Raw genomic sequence first — 10,721 nt, 5'->3', positions numbered from 1 at the left:
CATACATGTTGCAATGGCCACCATAGGCTTCCATAAAGTCCTCAAAAGTTTATGTACCCATCTCTAAGGTAAGGGATCCGACTGATTGTGGATGCAACAGTTTATTAAAAAAAAAATAGGGTTTAGTAACACTTTTAAGCAAACCATGGTAGTAATGCGGGTAAAATAATTACAAAATAGGTACAAACCCAGTGTGCTCCTAACCTGCACTGCAACCTTAACCAATATTATCAAACCCAGGTCACTCTTGTGACCTACAAACACCTCTCCCTGTTATATAGACAAGGAAAGTCATTGTTGTTCTATAGCTCTATAGTTCTATATATACCGTGGATCCGCCAGGACGGTCATTTGGACGATGGACGACGGGTGCTGTACACACGCCAGATTCTCGTCTGATATCGGCCCTGAGCCGATTATTGGGCAAGAACCATTGAACGTGTGTACGTAGCTTTACACCTTTACTGTCCAAAGGTGACAACTCTCCTCCTCTATACATTGCAGTGAGCATTGTCACCCTGGGATAAGATGTGCGATGAAGCAGAATGAGATGAGACCAAGATAGGCAGAAAAGGCTTATTTGCATATATTATTATTATTGATATTATTAATAATAAACAGGATTTATATAGCGCCAACATACACAGCGCTGAGTTTTATATAGTTTTAACATATAACATAACAACAGCCACAAAGACACAACGAAAATATATCCAAGCCTGTTGAAGCCCTAAAGTTTTCTAGATAATTTTTCCCCTCACATTCCCGACAGGCTGATAAAGGCTTTCTCAGCACATTGCATGGCTCAACTGGTGATTGTGTGATGACAAAGCTGAGTAGTTCAGTTGAAATGTTAGCGATCAGCACTGACATAAAAAAAAACTGTGATAACATCAGTGAACAGTCAGGGAAACAGCTAGGAACATCAGCAAACACTTAGAAGTTATGGCACTCATAGTGGATGGTCATCTAATGACGTCTCGTTAAATTCACAATCATTTAACCATTGATATGTCTAATGATCATTTAGCTGTACCCATCACCTGTCATGGCCACAGAAATCTGGAGATTTTGAGTTTATAACAATAATAATTCACTTTATGAACAAATCTTTAAAGACTAAATTCAAGATTATGATTATTATTATTATTAATAATAAACAGTATTTAAATGTCACCAACATATTACGCAGCGCTGTACATTAAATAGGGGTTGTAAATGACAGACAGATACAAACAATAAAAAAAGGGCAGAGGACTCTTCTCAGAAGAGTTTACAATTCAAAATAGATAGGAAATATTGTATATTACATCTAAATAGTGTGTGTGAAATGGCAAACGTTATAGTGGTCAAAATTGTCTATAAGCAACAATTTATACAATTTTACAGCTCATCGGTTTAGAGTTGACTGCAAAAATGATTCTTCCCAGTCTGACATTATGTACAAATATCTTTTATTTTATTACATACATTTGTGCATCCTGGTGGCATGCTTCTTTTTTATTGTGTGAGGGTGGGCCATAGGTTCCTTTATATGTATGTTATTTAACTTTTTCTATTTGTTCTTTATTTTTTTCCTATTGATGTTTTACTATTATGGGTGAAAAGCCCCAATATAACTGTATAGTGTATTTACATATTGTGTATTTATAGTTTATTTACATATTTATTACTAAGGGGTCAGTTTATAAAGCAGTGACATTCATTGAAACATTCTCAGGTGAAAAATATTTCAGGTCCACGGATTTTTCAATGGCAGTAATTGATTTTCCACCTAGGAATGTTTCAGTGAATGTCAGATTCACTGCTTTAAGTGGTTGTATTGTACAGATTATTATTATTATAATCAATAAACAGGCTTTATATAGCACCAACATACTATGCAGCGCTGTACATTAAATAGGGTTTGCAAATGACAGATTCGTACAGACAGTGACACAGGTGGAGCAAATTACATGTAATCATTAATTATAGTTAATTGACTTTATGTTATAACATATACATGTACCCAAATGTGCTACATAGGCGTTATTTGCTTGTACAAGTATTGTAGAAGAGAACAAATGATTCTTGATAATTGAAGCGCCTGTTATCTCACACAGAGATATACTGACATGTTAGAAAATCTCTGTCAGTCTGTTTTGTCTCTTTTCTTTATAAAATAAAAAGAATAAACCATTCACTGTGCCACAAAAGACATAACAACAGGCATAAAAGGCTTAATAAGAACAATTAACTGATGTAGGAAGTTCATTAAAGTCATCACAACATAGGAAGACAAATCCACTCCTATCTGTGAGAAAACAGACTTAAGGCGTCACTAAAGTAAAGGAAAAAAACCAAAACACAACGGATTTTCCAGACACAAAAGACAGATGAACGTATGTAGAAGAATGTATAAGACAATCGTCTCAGGCACATATCTAGTGTCTGTCCAGCTGTCCCCAATGTTGTTTACTGATCTGTCCTGCTAGATCATTAAACAGCCAATGGACAATAACACTTTGGGCTCTATTTATAAAACAGGGAATCAGACATTCCCTTGTGGAAATCTTCCAAGTCCATGTGTTTCGGTGGCAGTAATTGAATCCCACCAGGGAATGTCAGATTCCCTGTTTTATAAATAGAGCCCTTTGTTCTCCTAATTGGGAAGACGCAGCAGGGTGGCTTTTTCTTGTCCTCCCTTGTCCGTAGAACATAAAAATGCCATCTTGTACAGCACTTGCAATTTCGATTGTTAGTGATAGTTTTTAGTATTATATATATTTAGTGTGTGAACTTATTAGGACACATAGTTGCAGCCCTGTCTTTGATCTTTTCGAACAGACCAGTAAACATATATGTAGTGTTTTATAAGTGTTACTAAGGTAGATACAAAAATACTTGATACTTGTTGGCCCTACCATGTATAAAAGGGTGACAATAAGGAGCACTAATGGGGGACAGTTGACACCCTATAAACAAAAGTAAACCAAATGTTTTATGGCAGAATGACCAGACACTCCACACCAGCCTTTCGCAAACATTTGAAATTGACTTTCAGGTCTTCAGGGAACCCGTACTATAATTGCTGGCCAATTGGAGGAATTCCCCCTCAAAGATAGCCAAAAAGATCATTCGTGTCAGTTACACTAATCTGAGAGGGAATGTACATACAAGAGAAGCACAAATTTCCAATTACTCAGGGAACCCTTATCAACCTCTGGAGGAACCATAGGGTTCCACAGAACTTTGAGAAACACCACCCTACACAATGTGCCATCAAATTATCATACACAATCAACGACAGATTGAAAAGTCTGTGAGTCCTTCTGAATACTGAAACTAGCAAACTACAGTCTCTTCAACCCAGATGTTTTACCCACCAATGTACTTGTATCCCTGTACCTAATTGGAAATGGAAATGGTGAACAAGTGGGGCAAGGTAGTTGTTATTTTTGCATAGAGATGGGTTTTAATGCTTCTACCTTTTTATGGAGGAGGATAAAAGAAAATGAGCTATCATAGGCTCCTGAATATGTTCCTGAATGATAATTACGGGGTTTATTTTTATGGGGACTATAGGGGGCAGAGGAATGTGCAAAGTATGGAAATGGAGGCACGGAGGTTAGTCATTTTCTCCAATGCTGCTACTTTTACTCCCCCCGTCTCCAACCCACTACAATAGTTGAGTGCTTAAATTTTCTTTAACAAAAAACAAACATTTTTTATGAAATAGAACAGTTTAATATAATATCCTAACATACCAGTAACTGATCTAAATGCCATAATAGTGTAAAATGTTGATTCATAACAATTTCTCCAAGTTTTACTTCCATTTTACTGTATTTACAGATCATTATTGTGTTGGCATAGAATATATGTTCCTGACTTATGTACATTACCTAACCCTAACGATGATATACTGATATATGTGGGATTATCAGATTACAGAACACAGACAACAGTTTTCGTTAGGAAGAAAATTGCAGTAAATGGATTGTTTAGTAGCATGCAACAAGATTTAGTTGAAAACATTCATCATCACATGGGCTCCAAAAAACAAAACACATTTCCTTTATGGGATGATTATGGAATTATTGATGTGGTGATGACAAGAGAAACATGAGCTCAGGAGCCATACAGCCCTGTTTTATCATAATCAGACTGAGAATAAGCCGACAGGTCATTTTCATTATGCAGGTAATAAAGGGACAATGATGTCACACCAATGATATTAGTATAGATTTCAGTCAATTAAAACATTAATGTTTAGCTCACAGCAGTATTACATGGGGCCTTAAACTTCAGTAAAGTTTAGCAATAGCATAGTGATTGGAAAAGAACTTTGTTAATATATAACACAACCTTTCTTAACGTTTTTGCCCCACTTGTGGGCGATCAGCCAAAGCTGTAGGAACCTCTAAAGAGTACTGTAGGAACCTTGGTTTTGAGTACCCAATGTAGGATGTAATACATTTAGTGTTTTTTATCCTGACAATAAAAAAGTCTGGCAATATTCTCCAATTTCATTCTCTCCAGAGTTTCTCTACCTTTTTAACCTGGGGAACTCATTGAAATAACTTTCAGGTCTTCAGGGAACCCCTTCTATAATTAAAATATCCACAGTTCACGGTGTGGTCGTCAGTGGGAAGTATTCCTTTTACATTGTTGGCCAGTGGGAAGAATGCCAACCTTACAAATAGCCAATGGCAAATAGCCATTGGTGTCAGTTAATTGATCTGGGGGGCACAAACTGCTCATTGCTCAAGGAACCTCTAGAAACCTCTGGAGGAAACCTGGTTGAGAAACACTGCCCTATGCAATCTAAAAGCAAAAGCATCAAACAACCAAAGTTTTTTTTAGATAAATAGTGCAAATTGTATTCTATACTGGTTCCCTTATCTTGCCATAAACATTTTCAAAACAATACATTGGAAAGTAAACTACAGATAAAATAAATGCTGTTTTTGTTTACCCCCCATTTATTTATTTTTTTCAAAGTGAATGAACTAAATTGTCAACAGCTGAAACAATAGTAACATTGATAGTAAAAATAAAAACATAAAAAACAGTAAAATAAGTAACAGCTAATGAGGAAAGGTTAAAGAATTCATATTGCTATCTTAAAAATATTGTTTATATTTTTTGGTGATTTTGTACCTGATCACACACACAACAAATAAGTTGAAATTTTGTAGTCTCACTACACTTGCTGCTGTTTGAGTTGTACCAGTATTGGCAGGAGAGTGAGGGTCGAGTCCAGGATTAGTTCTGAGTGGCCCGACCCTTCCCTAAATAAAATGTGGTAGTATTGTCCAAATAAACACAAGTAAGAACAGCTAATGTTATACAAGGAAACGGCACTGGCTGTGATTTTCCTTTCCCATGGATGATGTGGCATATTTTGTCATCAGGGATTGCTAATTTTCCTCAGAAATGTTTTATGAGTAACACAAAATATGTGTCTAATAACTTAATTTTGGTCTCTGACCTTCATTAACCTTGTCAGTATAGCAAGTCCTATGCACCATGCAGATCCTAATAAACGGGGGATACGAGGGGTCCTCAGAATATTTGAAGGGGCTCTTGTGTCCATTTTAGGAGAATAGAAGAAAACACCAAGGAATGCAGATGGTAAACACATGAAACCAGATTTCCCACTGAACAAAGAAACAAGAGTAAACATAGAACAATTGTAAACAGGAGTCATTTACAGCCCAACATTCCTTTACTGCCATATAACCACAGATAACACTGAGCAGTTTGTGTCCCTGTTTGCTTGCTGTCTGAACACTTCCTGTGTATGGGGATAAGGTGTCACCATTGGTGGCCAGGGTGGCTACGTGAAGTCAGAATAATATCTTTTAGTATGTTTAACACTAACAATAAACACTCTTTTGCTCCTTGTCAGCCTGCTGAATATACATTTTGTTGGTTCTATATCAATTGGGTGCACTAAAACCTGTTGATCTTGTAGGAAATCTGGAGTTGTTCTTTGCATTCTTCTTGTATTATCTCAAAGAAGCTTATTGGCCCTCCCAGTTTTATCATGGACTATGTAAGGAATGAGTTCTCGAGATCTTACGCTACATACACAGGTTTTACATGCACATATTTTCATGAGAGAAAATATACTTATATATTATAAATGATATTATTAATAATAAAATGGATTTATATAGCGCCAACATATTACGCAGCTCTGTACATTAAACAGGGGTTGCAAATGACAGACACATAGACAGTGACACGGGAGGAGGAGAGGACCCTGCCTATGTGTGTATATATATATATATATGTATATATATATATACACATATTTATTCACAATTGTCTATAAATAACTGTATATAAGCAGTTATGCAGTTAACATTCAAACTGTTCCCAAGTACTTTCTCCCATTACAATATAGAAGGCTGCACTTACGCCACCCCTGATGTCGGCCTTCTCCTGATCCCGCAGAAAGGCAGACCAGCCAGAGCTGCGGACCACCATATAATTGTTTGCAAAATAGGAGTGGGCACACGTGCCCATTCCCGAAAAAAGTTCAAGGGTGGAATAGCACCAATGTGAATCAGGATCAGCTCCAACTGGAACTATCTGACCATTTCTAATTACTGTATATCATGCTCTCATGGCTAGAGCCGCTTCTCTTTACTCCCATGCTCTCTAACTATACTTGTTTCTGTCTTTGTAGGACCATTTGGACTGGCTGCACTCGGTCATCAATGACAAGTTCTGATTCATGCTAGAATTTACCTTTCACATCTCACATGTCTCTATCATCAGTACATAGTGCGCATACAATATTTGCCTCCAGAAAATATGAAGTAAGGTGACTAATGAAAGACATAAATGCAGATTTGAAAAAAAAAAGGCAATAACCTTCAAGGTAAGAAACACAATAAGTAAAACAAACAAAAAGGATTGCAACACTGCTTTATACCAATAACAACTAACACAATGGCACAATTTGTACCTACAGTTTCTGTAAAATATTCTTTAGATTTACCAAAACTATGCTTTATGAGGATACCCCGTGACTATCCAATCAGATAGGCTCTTGCACTACAGTAGAATATGTGTGTAGATTTAAGGAAAACTGTATAGTCAGTTTTATAACAGCTGCAATGTGCAGGTGCATAGGGCGCTTCTATTGTTTTAGGATCCAAAACAGGCTCCCGGTAAACACCAAAACCAATAAAAAAGTGTGACCCACAATGTACCAGGGCATTGATACTGACTGCCAATAAAACTGAGGATTCTACACTGACTACCAATGTGTGGGGACATTAGTTTTCAATGTGTGCAGTTAGTTTTCTTCTGTCACGTCAGGTTTTTTCTCTACCGCTTATAATAATGCGATTACTATACCGTGGATTTGTATAGGCTTTGTATTTAAACACAAGACAGTGTGGTCAGAGATTGTGAACTACTCTACGAAGTGAATAAGCAAAATTTACTTTTCTACTCTCACACGTATTTCCTTTTTTTCAGATTATGTCTGGTCTTGCTGTTTCTCCTCATAAGTGCCTAGACAACCCTGATACATTTTTTTATATCTGTGCCAGTTTCACCATTCCCAGTCAAAGGGTGAACATCAGCACATTTGTAGAGCAAGCCTATTTGTCATATTTCAAAGTTAAACTTGGTGATCAAGATAAGTCTTGGGCCCCTCATAAGGGGTGCAAACAGTGTGTTGAGGGTTTACGGATGTGGACAAAGGGAACATGTGATAAGATGCCATTTGGTATACCTATGGTTTGGCGAGTGCCAGGAGATCATTTCAATGAATGTTGCTTTTGTATAGTGAAAACTTCAGGGTATAACAAGAAAAATAAATGTATTATAGAGTATCCTAGTCTACTATCAGCTATACGCCCAGTGGCTCATTCAGATAAAATCCCAGTGCCGGTTTTCGTTACATTACCCTCTCTTGAAGAACATGATTATGGTGATGAACTAGGTGACAACAATGATGAAGAGTTTGAAATTTAAGAGTACTCTGTTCGTAAGGGCACATGATTTGTGACTATCGAAGAAGGCCTTTAGAACTCCTAGCATCAAGACTGTATGAGAAAAAGGAACAAAGGTATCGTACTTTCCAACCAGAGAAATTGCATTTCTGCAGTACTTTAGAACTGACAGTGGCTTTGTGTATTGCCATTACACACCTGGTTTATTGGAGGAATTGGGAATTCCAATCTATAACTCTGTAACTGAATGGCAACTATTCATTGATAGCTAAAAGTGTGTCCTTCTTAAAGTGTGTCTTCCTTCACAATGGCAATATATTTAGGTCAGTCCCGAATTTGCCATTCAGTTTCTCTTTGTGAAAAATATGCAGACATAAAGAGAGTCATTGCGTTGCTGCAATATCACCAACACAATTTTGTCATCTGTGTTGACCTTAAAATGGTATGCTTCATTCTTGGTCTGCCACACAGATACACCAAGTATCCTTGTTATCTGTGCATGTGGGACAGCAGAGCTTGTGAGAGGCATTGGGTGGAAAGGAATTGGCCTCAAAGATCTGCCCTAATACCAGGTGATCCAAACATTCTGCATTAGCCACTTGTTGATAGAAAGAATATTATATTCCCGCCTCTGCACATGAAGCTGGGTCTGATGAAGAAGTTCATAAAGCTTTGCATTTTCTGCATAGCCATCTTTCTAACTTCCCGGAAAACCTTGGTGCAGTCAGTGATGAGCAAGGTGAATGATTCCCCCAAGATTTGAAGGTCATGGAAGGACGGTATCAGGGTATATGGGATGTACATATGATGGCTGACTATTGTTGGAGCATCCGGCGGGATTGTCCTAACAATGAACACTCCAGGAAAAGCCATAAGAGTAAATGTTCAGCTTATCTGCTTACCCAATTAATTTTCAAATATTTTACTATAAAAAAAATGTCAAAGAGTAACAATAAATCCTTTTTTAACAAAAATGTAGAGTACCCTTTTTCTTAAAAACTGGATGTGATAGCAAAAAACGGGTCATTTCTGGATTCATCACCCAGAAATTAGTAAAAAAACAAGTGTAAGATCTAACTCAACAAAAAATGCGTTCCCCCGTGTAATATTACTTAACCGTGAGCTAATCAATGAATCAGAGCCTCCACGGTCCTCGTCAGACACCATTAGGAAGATCATTATTTTATAAATGTATTTACCTTTTGTTTTTTAAAATTCATATTAACAGAAATTAAAATGATGTCGCCAGTGTACTGGTAGATTGATACATGCAGGAAATAAAGAAATGGACAACATTCTGCATTGTAGAAAATACCATATAATTACATACATTGTAAGCGTAATGTTACATTTGTAATATATTGCATTTGTTAGGTGAAATAGGACTGTATGTAAAAGAGAGGTTGATTTAAATATTTAGGGTAGAAACCCCCTTGTAACGTCTCTCAGTCCCTGGATTTTGTAATTTCTATTTAATAATTAGCTGTTATATTTCATACATCTTATACACAGCTCTCATTGCTATTGCACTCGCATAGAAAGTAAAGAATAACATTTATTTTGAGCTCTCATTCTTTGAGGTAAACAATATTGTCCTTTTCGTTCCCTTTTCATACTAACTGATATTGCGTAGGCAAAACCCAGGGTGAGATTCTGGGAGTATTGCAACATCCGCTGCACCACAGACACATTACATTTCTCACAGTACACTCCACATTGGATATTAGGTATTATATAGACAAAGAAATCTGATGTGAATCATCATATATTCATAATGTTGATGTTTTAATAGCCTTGTATATCATTTGTATAAATATATTTGTACAGAGGGGCAGCTGTATTCTCTAATAACATTGGAATAGGTTCCAGATTCTGGTCTTTATCGCTTTATCACAGCTCCTTCTCATAATATAATACGTCTATATTAAGTCAAAAAATCACAATATTCTCCTAAATTTGGGATGTCTAAACATCTGGTAATGACTAAATATCTGCATTCATGTCTCATGTCCTAAAAACAAAAACAGTAATAACCAGTGTACAGAATAAATGAACAGAATCAGTACAATGTGTAAGCTCTTCAGGGCAGGGTCCTCTCCTCTTCCTGTGTGATATTGTTTGTATCTATCTGTCATTTGCGTCCCCTGTTTAATGTACAGTGCTGCATAATATGTTGGCGCTATATAAATACTGTTTATTATTAATATTAATAATAATGTGTACACACATTCCTAATTGTACCACTGTAAAACAACTTTTAGTTTTTCTCACAGTGTCATTTGTTGGGTGTGTGAGGGGCCCTGGAATGAGGTGTCTGAGAGGGATTACAACACAGGAAGACAGCTGTGCACAGGAGAAATTACTTCTCTAATCAGACATTTGGGCCAACATTTTTGGTTCTCTAAACACTTCACTTTGTAATTCTCTTCTTGATTTTTTTATGAGTATGATTATGATCCCCCTCTTAGATTGATCCCACCTCTTAGATTGTAAGCCATTTTGGGCCAGGTTCCTCTCCTCCTCTTTTGTCATTGTTAGTATTTCCTTAATTTGCAACCCCTAATAAATGTACAGCACTGTGTAATATGTTGGTGCTTTATAAATACTGTTTATTAACCACCTGAGCGTTACACTGAGGTCTAGATTTCTGTACCAAAAGTGATCCACTGTTTTTCATGAAACTTTTTTTTTAAATTGTAGACCTGTAACTTACAGAAATATGTCCGAACAGGGGTTCTAGTAGATATTATGAATATAAAAAAT

This window comes from Pyxicephalus adspersus, chromosome 6 (assembly GCF_032062135.1).
Source record: "Pyxicephalus adspersus chromosome 6, UCB_Pads_2.0, whole genome shotgun sequence".
Classification (NCBI taxonomy): Eukaryota; Metazoa; Chordata; class Amphibia; order Anura; family Pyxicephalidae; genus Pyxicephalus; species Pyxicephalus adspersus.
This window is presented reverse-complemented; position numbering follows the sequence as displayed.